Source organism: Choloepus didactylus, chromosome X (genome assembly GCF_015220235.1).
Source record: "Choloepus didactylus isolate mChoDid1 chromosome X, mChoDid1.pri, whole genome shotgun sequence".
NCBI lineage: Eukaryota > Metazoa > Chordata > Mammalia > Pilosa > Megalonychidae > Choloepus > Choloepus didactylus.
Window position 1 is genome coordinate 90,461,903 of NC_051334.1, and position 12,156 is coordinate 90,474,058.

Sequence of the window (12,156 nt, forward strand, 5' to 3'; positions counted from 1 at the left end):
CCTTGTCTGTGGCAATTAACTGCATCCACTGGTCTTTGCCAACTCAAGATCCAATTATCCCCAATGTGTTTAAGGATTCCAGCTCAGTGACAGCAGTTCCTACAATAATATCTGTCCTACAGAGAAGGGCAACTACAGAACTCTTCAGAGATATGGAGCTGGTCTCACAAATTTATTCCTCACAGTCCTGGTAAAAGGTGTGTCCTCTGGACATTCCAGGAGTGTGTGAGCAGGTCTTCCATGATAAACCTACTCTAACATTCCAGTCTCTCTAAGCCTTTGAAACCCCTCCTCTACATTATATCAGGGCATTTCTGGCACTTCAACCTTCAGTAATGCTGGCCACCTTTTGATCCATGTTTCAGCTAACCACCCAAATAAACTGCCAATTCCCTTTCTAACACTTTGAGCTACAACATTGAATGCAGAATCTGCTTAGTGGGACCATATCAGTAAATTCAACCTGATCCATCTTTATATTCCTTCCACAATTATCCCACACCCTTAATATCCATTCCTTCACATATCCCCCAGGTTTCTGTCTGTATAAGTTGGAAAACTCATACAGTTCTTTTGGAATATAGCATACTTCCCCATGGGTCACACTTTGTACTTCACCCTTTGGGGCCTGTTGGGACTTTAGTCTAGTTATAGGTTTGAAGTAAAGACTGGTGGTGGGGGTGGGGTCATTAAAATATTAGAAGTATCCCTCAAGCCATCTACCTCAGAACACTCTGTGGCATTTTCATCTCATAAAAGAGGATAAATCTCTCCAGACAGAGGAGTGAGAGCTGCTTCCTCCGGGGAGGTGATTACAGGATTAGCAGGCACTGAAGGGTTAATCTCTTTAGGCAGAGGTTGGATGTCAGGCTCCTTAGGGCATACTGGAGGTGGGGAAGCTGTTTTCTTAGGGCAGAGCAGAGGTGGGGGGGCTGTTTCCTCAGGACAGCCCACTACAGGTAAATCTAACAATGACTCAGCAGAATCCAGGGTTCCAGTGTCCTCACTGACATTATTATCAATCCATATGTCCGCATCCCAAGTTTCAAGATCCCATTCTTTTCCAATTAATGTGTTTACTTTAACAGCAGACACCCCGAGAGGTTGAGATTTTAGTTTACATTGTAAATCTGCTACTCGCACCATGAGAGTCTGCATCTGGTTTTCAGAAATAAGTCTGTGGGCACAGGAAATAAGATTTTCTTTCAGAGCACACATAGAAACCTTTACATATGTCAAACAGCACTTAAGTTTTAAACTTGAAACTTTAGCTCATCCTTTTCCTTTATAACTTTATCCAGCATATCTAAGAGCAGCCAGCCAATGTCATTATACCTCTTAATTCTGCAAAACTCTGTGAAGGTGTCAAAAACACTGTCACCCACAGCCTTGCTTCATACAAAAGTATAATTAGGAGAATTGAATGGTGCTATTTTGCATATCGCCATTGCCAGCTCATGCCATGGACCATCAGTGTCATCTTGATTATTGGAAATGGAGTCATTAGTGCCTTTGAATCTAATCAGAGAAGAAAACAAATTGTAAAAGCCCACCTTAAGATTCTGTTTCTCAAGAACTACTCCTGCTACCAAGTTGTATTAGTTAGGGTTCTCTAGGGAAAGAGAATCAATGAGAGATATCTATAAATATAAGATTTATAAAAGTGTCTCATGCAACTGTGGGTATGCATGAGTCCAAATTCCATAGGGCAGGAAACAAACTGGCAACTCCAATGAAGATGTTCAATGAACTCCTCAAGAAATGGACTGGCAACTTTGATGAACTCCTCAGGAAAGATTTTGTTGGTTAGCCAAAGAAGAAGAAAAGGTCCTCTGTCTAGCTTAAAAGTCTTCAACTGATTGGATTAAATCCAGCTGACTGCATTCTCTCATTGTGGAAGACACATCCTTCATTGACATCATCAGTCACAGCTGCTGTCAATTGACTGATGATTTAACAAACCAGCCTTCTGGTTTATCAAGCAGCCACAAACATCCTCACAGCCAAGGTTAGGCCAGTCCTTGCTTGACCAAACACCTGGGTACCATCACCTGGTGAAGTTGACATATGAACCTAACATTACAGACACTTTCCTGAAAATGAAATACAAATGGCTAAAAACATATGAAAAAATGCTCAACTTCACTGGCTATTAGGGAAATGCAAATCAAAACCACAATGAGATATCCTCTCACATGTACCAGAGTGGCCACAATCCAAAAAACAGAGAATTACAAGTGCTGGAGAGGATATGGAGAAATAGGCACACTACTTCATTGCTGGTGGGAATGTAGAATGGTGCATGCACTGTGGAAGGCAGTGTGGAGTTTCCTCAGGAAGCTGAGTATAGATCTTCCATATGAACCAGCAATTCCATTTCTAGGTATATACTCAAAGGAACTGAAAGATAAGACAGTAATGGACATTTGTAAACTGATGTTTATTGTGGCATTATTCACTATTACCAAGAGATGGAAGCAGCCAAAATGTCCATCAATGGAAAATTGTATAAACAAATTGTGGTATATACACATGATGGAATATTATGCAGCTGTAAGACAGAACAAAGACATGGAACATATAATAACGTGGATGAATCTTGAGGACATTATGTTGAGTGAAGTTAGCCAGAAACAGAAGGAAAAAAACCATATAGTCTCTCTAATATGAACTAAAACTAGTGAGCAAACTTCACAAATTAAAAGGTGATAACACAGGCTACAAGAAAATAGAAAGAGGGTAGGAATCAGGCATTTGATGCTGAAGGACTGCAGAATGTTCAGCAGTATTGATTGTATAGATCCAGAAATAGCAAAATACTGTGTGAGGTAATATTGTAAGTACACTGAACAAAGATGTCTCTGAGTAAGGCTGAAATAGGTTGGATAGGGGAATGTATGACACCAGAGGTAATGATAGATGATGAAGACTGGGACAGTATAACTTGGCAAAAACTGGAGTGGCCAATGACTATTACTAAATGTACAAATATAAAACATTCTCACATGTGGGAGAACAAATGAATGTGAACCATGCAAAGTACTGAAAAAGGGATTGTATTTGGGTAAAAAAGATAATCAAAGCAAACTGGAGTCTATGGTCAACAGTAACATGGTAATAAATTTCCATTAAATGTAACAAAGGCAATATACCAAAGTTAAATGTGTATGAGAGGGGGATATAAGGGAGGGATACAGGATTCTTGGTAGTGGTGGTATTTTCTGTCCCTACTAATATATTGTGTTGTATGACACTTTATTTTTCTTTTTTATTATCTTTTTAATTATTCACCAAAAATCATTTTTCACAGTAATCAATATGTTGAAGTGCTGACTGTGGTGATAAATGGGCAACAGTATCATGATACTGTGAAAAATTGATTGTACACTGTGGATAATTTTATGTTATGTGAATATATCTCTATAAAATTGCAGGAAAAATGATAAATGGGGTAAAAGTACTGGAGAAAACATGGGGAGAAGGATGTACTTATTTACTGTTGATGAGGCAGAATGGTGTAGCCTTTCTGGAGGTCACTGGGGTGGTTCCACACAAAGCCAAGCATATGGGTACTATAAGGTCCTGCAACCTCATTTTGTGGTTTCTACTTGGAAGATCTGAGAGAGGAGACATGAATTAACATTTGAACATTGTTGTTTATTGAGGCAATATTCATGATTTGCAATGGGTGGAGGTGGCCTAAGGGTACAATGAGGAACAGAATGGTGAACTGTGGTGTATGCATGCAATGGAATATTGAGCAACTACAAGAAAGAGTGAAGTTGTGAGACACACAAAGAAGTGAATGGATCCTGTAGACAGCATTTTGAGTGAAGTATGCCAGAAACAAAGGCAAAAACTATAATGCCTCACCGATATGGACTAACTACAATGTGTAAACTCAGAATTGAATCTTAGAGCACAGCCTAACAGGGAAATGATTATTGTAATGGTCCCTAGATTGTAAGCTCTTACAACAGTCAAATCTATTCCTGAATTGTAATGGCTGTCTCCAATCTCTGAGATGTTGATCCCTTTGTGTATAACCTGATTGATATCTGTAACATTGAGTATCTGTGACACCTGAAACTCAGAGCTAGAGCTTGGCAGATATGAATGTCAGCATTAATGTGTTCAGCAACTGTCAAAAAAATAAGCTGAAAAAGAACCCAGGATTCAATTAGAGATATGAATGAAGCAGATCTGGTTAAGACTAGGGAAAATCAGCCAAAGGGTAAAGATTGAAACTGACTGTGTATTAAAACTTCAACTTCCATGTGAGACCAAGGGAAGAAATGTTTATTTGGTGTAGGATAAATATTTTCTGAACAATATAACTTTTACGGTTTGTTCAAACACCACAATTTCATGGAACTTTGAATAGAAAGTGAGTTATGGTAGGTACGTATAGGTTAGAGTGAAATATCAACACATCCTAAAGTAATTTGGGTGGAGAATAAAAATGTACATTTGGGGCCCCCCTGAGGAGCTGGGGGAGTATGCAGAGGTGTTGGACTTCCTCAACTGGTCTGTTGCTGATGTTCTCACAAACACTGGGGACTGACAGCTTGACATGTTGAGCCTTCTGTCTTGGGGCTTGCCCCTATGAAGCTTGTTACTGCAAAGGAGAGGCTAAACTTGCTTATAATTTTACCTAAGTATCTCCCCCTGGTTGCCTCATTGTTGCTCAGATGTAGCGCTGTCTCTCTAACTAAGCCACCTTTGCTGGTGATCTCACTGCCCTCCCCATAACATGGGACATGACTCACAGTGGTGTAAATCTCTAAGGAAGCACTGCAGACAGAAAGGAAAAGACAGGAGTGAGAGGCTTGGAAAACAATTTTCAGAGATAGTAGCACAGCAATGTAAGTACACTGAACAAAGATGACTGTGAATATGGTTGAAAGACGAAGGCTGAGACCATGTGCGACACCAGAACAAAAGATTAGAACAATAAAGACTAGGACTGTGTAACTCAGGGAAACCTAGGGTGCTCAACAATTGTAATAAAAGATACAAATATGTTTTTACCTGAAGTAGAACAAATGAATGTCAACATTGCAAAGTGTTAAAAATAGGGTGGGATTGGGGGGAAAATACAATCAATGCAAACTGGAGACTATAATTAACAGAAACATTGTATTATGCTTCCTTTAATATAACAAAGGCAATATACCAAAGCTAAATACATATGGAGGGTGAGGAATAGGGAAAGGGTTTAGGACTCCTGGCATTGGTGATGTTGTCTGACTCTTTATTCTACTGTAGGTTAATGTTATCTTTCCTTTTGCTGCTTTCTAGCTATCAAGTTTTGCTTTTTGTTTGTTTGTCTTTTCTCTCTTTCTCTTTTCTTTTTCTTTTGCCTCTCTGCCTTCCTTGACTCTTCCTCCATCTTTGTGGAAGAAATGGAGATGTCCTTATATAGAGAGAGGCAATGGTGCTGAATACATAAATGTGTGACTATACAGGGAACCAATGATTGTTTACATAGGACAGAATGTATGGTGTGTGAACAAAACAATCTTAAAAGAAATGGGTTGATGAAGAAACCTTGAGAGCACTATGCAGAGTGAAATAAGACAGACACATAAAGGCAAATATTTCAGGGTCTCATTGATATGAACTAATTATAATATGTAACCTCATGGGAAATATGTTAACAGGATATAGAATGAGGCTAAAGAATGGGAAGTGGTTGCTTATTATGAGAATGTTCAACTAGGGTGATATTAAATGTTTGGAAATGGACAAGGGTGAGGTTAGCATGTTGTGATAATAACTAAAAGTGTTAAAAGGTGTGTGAAAGTGCTGGAAAGGGTAAGCTCAGTGTCACATATGTCACCAGAAGGAAAGTTGGAGGTTAAAAGATGAGAATGTATGGAATAGTGAATCTTGTGGTGGGCAATGTCCATGATTAACTATACAAATATTAGCAATCTGTCTCATGAACTAGAACAAATGTATGACACTATAACTAGAAGTTAATGATAGAGAGGCATATAGGGAAAACTATATACCTATTGCAAACTATATACTACGGTTAGTAGTATTTTAACATTCTTTCATCAATGGTAACAAATGTACTATACCAAAATTATGAATCAATAATGGGGGGCATGGTTAGGTGTGTGGGAGGATCTGAGTTTCCTTTTATATGTCTTTATTTCTTTTCTGAAGTAGTGAAAGTGTTCTAAAAATTGAAGAAAAATTAATTGTGTTGATGGATGTACAGCTGTATGGTGGTGCCATGGGCAATTGATTGTACACTTTGGAACTTTGGATAGTTGTATGGTATGTGAACAATCTCAATAAAATATATATAAAAGAAAGAAAAGAACCTAAATAAATGGAAGGACACTCCATGTTTATTGATTAGAAGAGTAATCATTACGATGTCAATTCTACACAAAGAAGTTTACAGATTCAGTGCTATCACAATAAAAATTGCAACATATTTCATTGCAGAAATGTAAAAGACAACCATCAAATTTATGTGGAAGGGTAAGGGGCTCCAAATAGCCAGCAACCATATCTTCATGCTTCCTAGTATTTGTCATTTTTGCTGTGTATGCATCTGATTTTCTTGAGTAATTTATTCTTGAGCTCATTTTCACTGTTTTACCTAGGTTTTTCTTGTTGGTTGGCTTTTTTCTCTATCTGTTCTTTGATGTTCAATTCAACTTATTCTAAATCTCTAGCATAGCTTCTGTTTAGTTGATCAGAATTTTTTCAGCTCTTGTTTTTTTGTTCTTGCCCTGCTATATGTAACCTTTTTATGAGGAGGTCTCCAAAGATATTATCAATCCCAATCTGATTTTTCCCATCTAGTCAGGCCCAGGTCTCAGGAGGAGTGTTTAATCCTTATCAAGTTTCCCTGAGAATGAGACCCAGCAGGTGTTTAGACACTCCTGTGAAGCCTGTAGACTCTGCTTTTCCTATCCTGCTCAGCAGGTGTCACTTGTCAGCCTACAGCTCCCCACTAGTGTAAAGAGACATGGTGCTTCTAATTCTCAGCAGCCCATCCCTGCCAGGGGCATGTCTGACTCAAACTATTTCTCTTTTGCAGTCCAAGGGGTCTTATTTCTCTGAAGGAAAGTTACATATAAGCAGGGCAAGGAAGCATGAAGATAAGGACCAGCCAAAGGAACAAAGTAACACTTCAACTGAGATACAAAAGTTGAAACAACTAATTAAAATTTTCAAACAAATATAAATCAAATCAATGAGCTTAAGGAGAATGTGGCACATGAGATGAAGGATATAAAGTTAGACACTGGGTGACCATAAATAAGAATTCATAAGCTTGAAAAGACAAATGGCATAACTTATGGGGATGAAAAGCACAATAGAAGGTATGAAAAACAAAATGGAGACATACAGCTGCAGATATGAAGAGACAGAGGAAAGGATCAGTGAACTAGAAGACAGAGAATCTGAAATTATATGCAAAAAAGAACAGATAGGGTAAAGAATGGAAAAATATGAACAGGTCCTAAGGGAAATGAATGATAACATAAGGCACATGAATACACATGTTATGGGTGTCACAGAAGGAGAAGAGAAAGGAAAAGGAACAGAGAGAATAATAATGTTCCATTCCTAATAATGGAGGAAATAATTGCTGAAAATTATCCAACTGTTATGAAAGAACCAAAACTAGAGATTCCATAAGTGCAACATAACCCAAACACAATTGACATAAATGGAACTACTCAAAGACACTTACTGATCAGACTGTCCAATGTCAAAAACAAGGAGAGATTCTGAAAGCAGAAAAAGTGATTCATCACATACAAGGAAAACTCAATAAGAGTATGTATGGATTTCTCCACAGAAACCATGGAGACAGGAAGAGAGTGGTATGATATATTTAAGACACTGAAAGAGAAAAAACTGCCAACCAAGAATTCTATATCTGGCAAGACTGTCCTTTAAAAGGAGGAAGAGTTTAAAATATTTTCAGACAGACAGACACTGAGAAGGTTGTGAACAAGAGATCTGCTCTACAAGAAATAATAAAGGTGTTGTCTGACCTTGCTATTACATTATATTGTATAATAATTTATTTTTTATTATCTTTTTTATTATTCTTTAAAAATTTTTTCATAGTAATCAATATGTTCAAGTGCTGATTGTGGTGATAAATGCACAACTATATGATGATACCATGAACAATTTGTTTAACACTGTGGATAACTGTATGGAATGGGAATATATCTCTATAAAATTGTTGGAAAAATATAAATAAGGATAAAAGTGCTGGAGAAAACCTGGAGAGAGTTATGTATCTATTTACTGTTGGAGGAGAGGTGGAATGGTGTGGCCTATCTGGAGGACAGTGTGGTGGTTCTACAAGAAACTAAGCATGTGGGTGCCATAAGGTCCTGCAACCCCATTATGGGTATATACTTGGAAAATATGAGAATAGGGATATGAATGGACATTTGCACACTAGTGTCAATGGAGGCAGTATTCATGATTTGCAATAGGTGGAGGTGGCCTATGGGTACATTGACTGATGAACAGAATGGTGAACTGTGCTGTATGCATGCAATGGAATATTGAGCAACTGAGAGAAGGAGTGACGCTGTGAGACATGCAACAAGATCAATGGATTCTGTAGACTGCATTTTGAGTGCACTATGCCAAAACAAACCATAATAAATGCCTCACCAATATGGACTAACTATAATGTGTAAACTCAGAATTGAATCTTAGAGCCCAGCTTATCAAAGGAACACTTACTGTAATGGTCCCTAGATGGTAAGCTCTTAGAGCAGTCACATCTATTCCTGAATTGTAATGGCTCTCTCCAAATTCTGAGATGCTGATCCCTTTGTGTACAGTCTTGTCAGTCTCCGGAAATTTTGATATTTGTGTGACACCTGAAACTCAGAGCTAGAGCTCACCAGCTATGAATGTCATTATTAGTGCTCACAACTGTTAAAAAAGCTGAAAAATTTCCCAGACTTCAATTAGAGTTATGAATGAAGCAGCTTTGGTTAGGACAAAGACAAATCAGGCCAAAGGGTAAAGGTTGATATTGACTGGGTTTTGAAACTTGAATTTCATGTGAGACCAATGGAAGATATGTTGATTTGGTGGAGGATATACATTTTCTGTAGTACACTAAATAATTTAAATTGTATGGTCAGTTTATTCAAACACCATAATTATATGGAATATTGAATAGGAAGTGAGATCTGGTAGGTTTGGACAGGTTAGTGTGAAATAGCAATATATGCCAAAGTAATTTGGGCAGAAAATAAAAGTACATAGACACCCCCCCAAGGAGCTTGGGGAAAATGCAGAAATGCTAGACATCCCCATCTGGGTGGTTGCTGATGTTCTCACAAACATTGAGGACTGACAGTTTGGTATGCCAAGACCTCTATCTTATGCCTTGGCCTTATGAAGCTTGTTACTGCAAAGGAGAGGCTAAGTCTACTTATAACTGTGCCTAAGACTCTCCCCCAGAGTATCTCTTTGTTGCTCAGATATGTCCTTCTCTCTCTATCTAAGCCAACTCAGCAGATGAACTCATTGCCCTCCTCCCTACATGGGACCTGACCCTCAGGGGTGTAAATTTCCCTGGAAATGCAGTTTATGACTCACAGGGATGAGCCTGGACCTGGCATTTTGGGGTTGAGAACATCTTCTTGACAAAAAGTGGGAAGCAAACGGAAACAAAATAAAGCTTCAGTGGCCGAGAGATTTCAAATGAAGTTGAGAGGTCCCTCTGATGGTCATTTTATGCACTATGTAGATATCCCTTTTTAGGTTTAATGTATTGGAATAGCAAAAATAAATACCTGAAACTATCAAACTGCAACCCAGTAGCCTTGATTCTTGATGATGATTGTATAACTATGTAGCTTTCATTGGATCACAGTGTGATTTTGAAAACCTTGTGTATCACACTACCTATATCCAGTAAAAAAATGGGGACAAAAACTAAATGAAAAGTAGGGTGGAATGGGGGGATGATTTGGGTGTTCTTGTATACTTTTATTTTTATTCTGTCTGGCATAAGGAAAATGTTCAAAAATAGATTGGGGTGATGAATGCCGACCTATATGATGGTACTGTGAACAGTTGATTGTTCACCATTGATGATTGTATGGTGTGTGAACATATCTCAATAAAACTGAATTTTTAAAAAAGAAATAATAAAGAGTGTTTCAGACTTATAGGAAAAGGCAGCAGAGCAATGTTTGGAGAAGAGTGTAGAAATTAGGAATATCGATAAGGGTAAAAGGAGAGAGAGAAAAAATAAGATATGACATATAAAATCCAAAAGACCAAATGGTAGAAGAAACTACTGCCCTTACAGTAATAACATTAAATATAAATGGATTAAACACCACAGTAAAAAGACATAGGCTGGCAGAATGGATAAAAACCTGGGCTTATCTGTATGCTATCTGCAAGAGACTCACTTTAGACATGAGGACAAAAAAGTTTGAATGTGAAATCTTGGAAAATGACACTTCACACAAACAACAACAAGAAAAGAGTGGAGATAGCTATATTTTACCAGACAAATTAGACGTCAAAAGTAAAACAATTAGAAGAGACAAAGAAGGACACTAAACATTAATCAAAGGGACAATTCATCAAGGAGACATAACAGATATAAATATTTATGCACAGAGCTGGAGTGCCCCAAAATACATGAGGCATAGCTGACAACAGTGAAGGAGAAGTAGACAACTCTACAATAATTGTTGGAGATTAAATAAATTGCTCTTATCAATGGACAGAACATCTAGACAGAGGATCAATAAGGAAACAGAGAGGTTGAATTCTATGATAAATCAAATACACTTAACAGATATTTATAGAATCCTACACCCCACAACAGCAAGATGCACATTTTTCTCAAATGCTCATGGATCATTCTGCAGGATAGACCACATGTTAGGTCACAAAGAAAGTATCAATAAATTAAAGAATATTGATATTATTCTCAGATCATAATGGAATGAATTTGGAAAACAATAATGGGGAAGGCTGAAAATTCACAAATACATGTAGCCTAAAAAACACATTCTTAAATAACCAGTGTGTCAAGGAAGAAATTACAAGAGAAATAATTAACTATCTTGAGACAAATGAAAATAAAATCACAGCATATCAAAACTTATGGGATGCAGCAAAGACTTTGATGAGAGGAAAATTTATTGCCCTAAATGCCTATATTAAAAAAGAAGAAAGAGCAAAAATTGAGAAATTAACAGCTTACCTAGAGGAACTAGAGAAAGTACAGCAAAGTATCCCCAAAGAAAGCAGAAAGTAAGAAATAACCAATATTAGAGCAAAAATAAATGAAATTTAGAACATGAAAAAAATATAATTTCTTTTAAAAGTAATTGGTTCTTTGAGAAAATCAATAAAATTGATTGCCCCTTTTCTATGCTGACAAAAAAAGAGAGAGGATGCAAATAAATGAAAACAGAAATAGGAAGGGGGAAATAACTACTATACCTGAAGAAATAAAGGAGATAATGAGAAGATACTTTGAGCAAATGTATGCTAAAAACTAGACAACTTGGATGAAATGAACAACTTCCTAGAAAAGTGTTATCAACATTGACTTGAGAAGTAAAAGACAACCTCATGAAACCAATCACAAGTAAATAGATTGAATCTGACTTCAAAAAGCAACAAAAAAAGAGAAGTCCAGAACCAGATGGCTTCACATTTGAATTCTACCAGCCATTTAGAAAGAATTAGTATCATGCCTACCCAAACACATCAAAAAAAATTGAAGAAGGAAAGCAACCTAATTCAATCTATGAAGCCAACATCACCTTAATACCAAAGCCAAGGATACTACAAAAAATTACGGGCCAATCTCTTTAATGATTGTAGATGCAAAAATCATCAACAATATAATCACAATTTGAATCCAGCAGCATACTAAAAGAATTATACAACATGATCAACTGGGATTTATTCCAGGTATGTAAAGCTGGTTCAACACAAGAAAATTAATTAATGTAATATACCACATCAATCAAAGTGGAAAAACTACATGATAATCTTGATGTAGAAAAGGCATTTGAAAAAATTCAACATCCTTGATGGAAACACTCCAAAGGATAGGAATAGAAGGGATCCTTCTCAATATGATAAAGGCAATATATGGAACAT

At 37.1% G+C, this 12,156-nt stretch overlaps 1 pseudogene; it reads right to left on the reverse strand.

Moving 5' to 3' along the window:
- LOC119522247 overlaps positions 1-12,156 on the reverse strand; it is a 42,381-nt pseudogene that overhangs the window by 18,514 nt on the left and 11,711 nt on the right.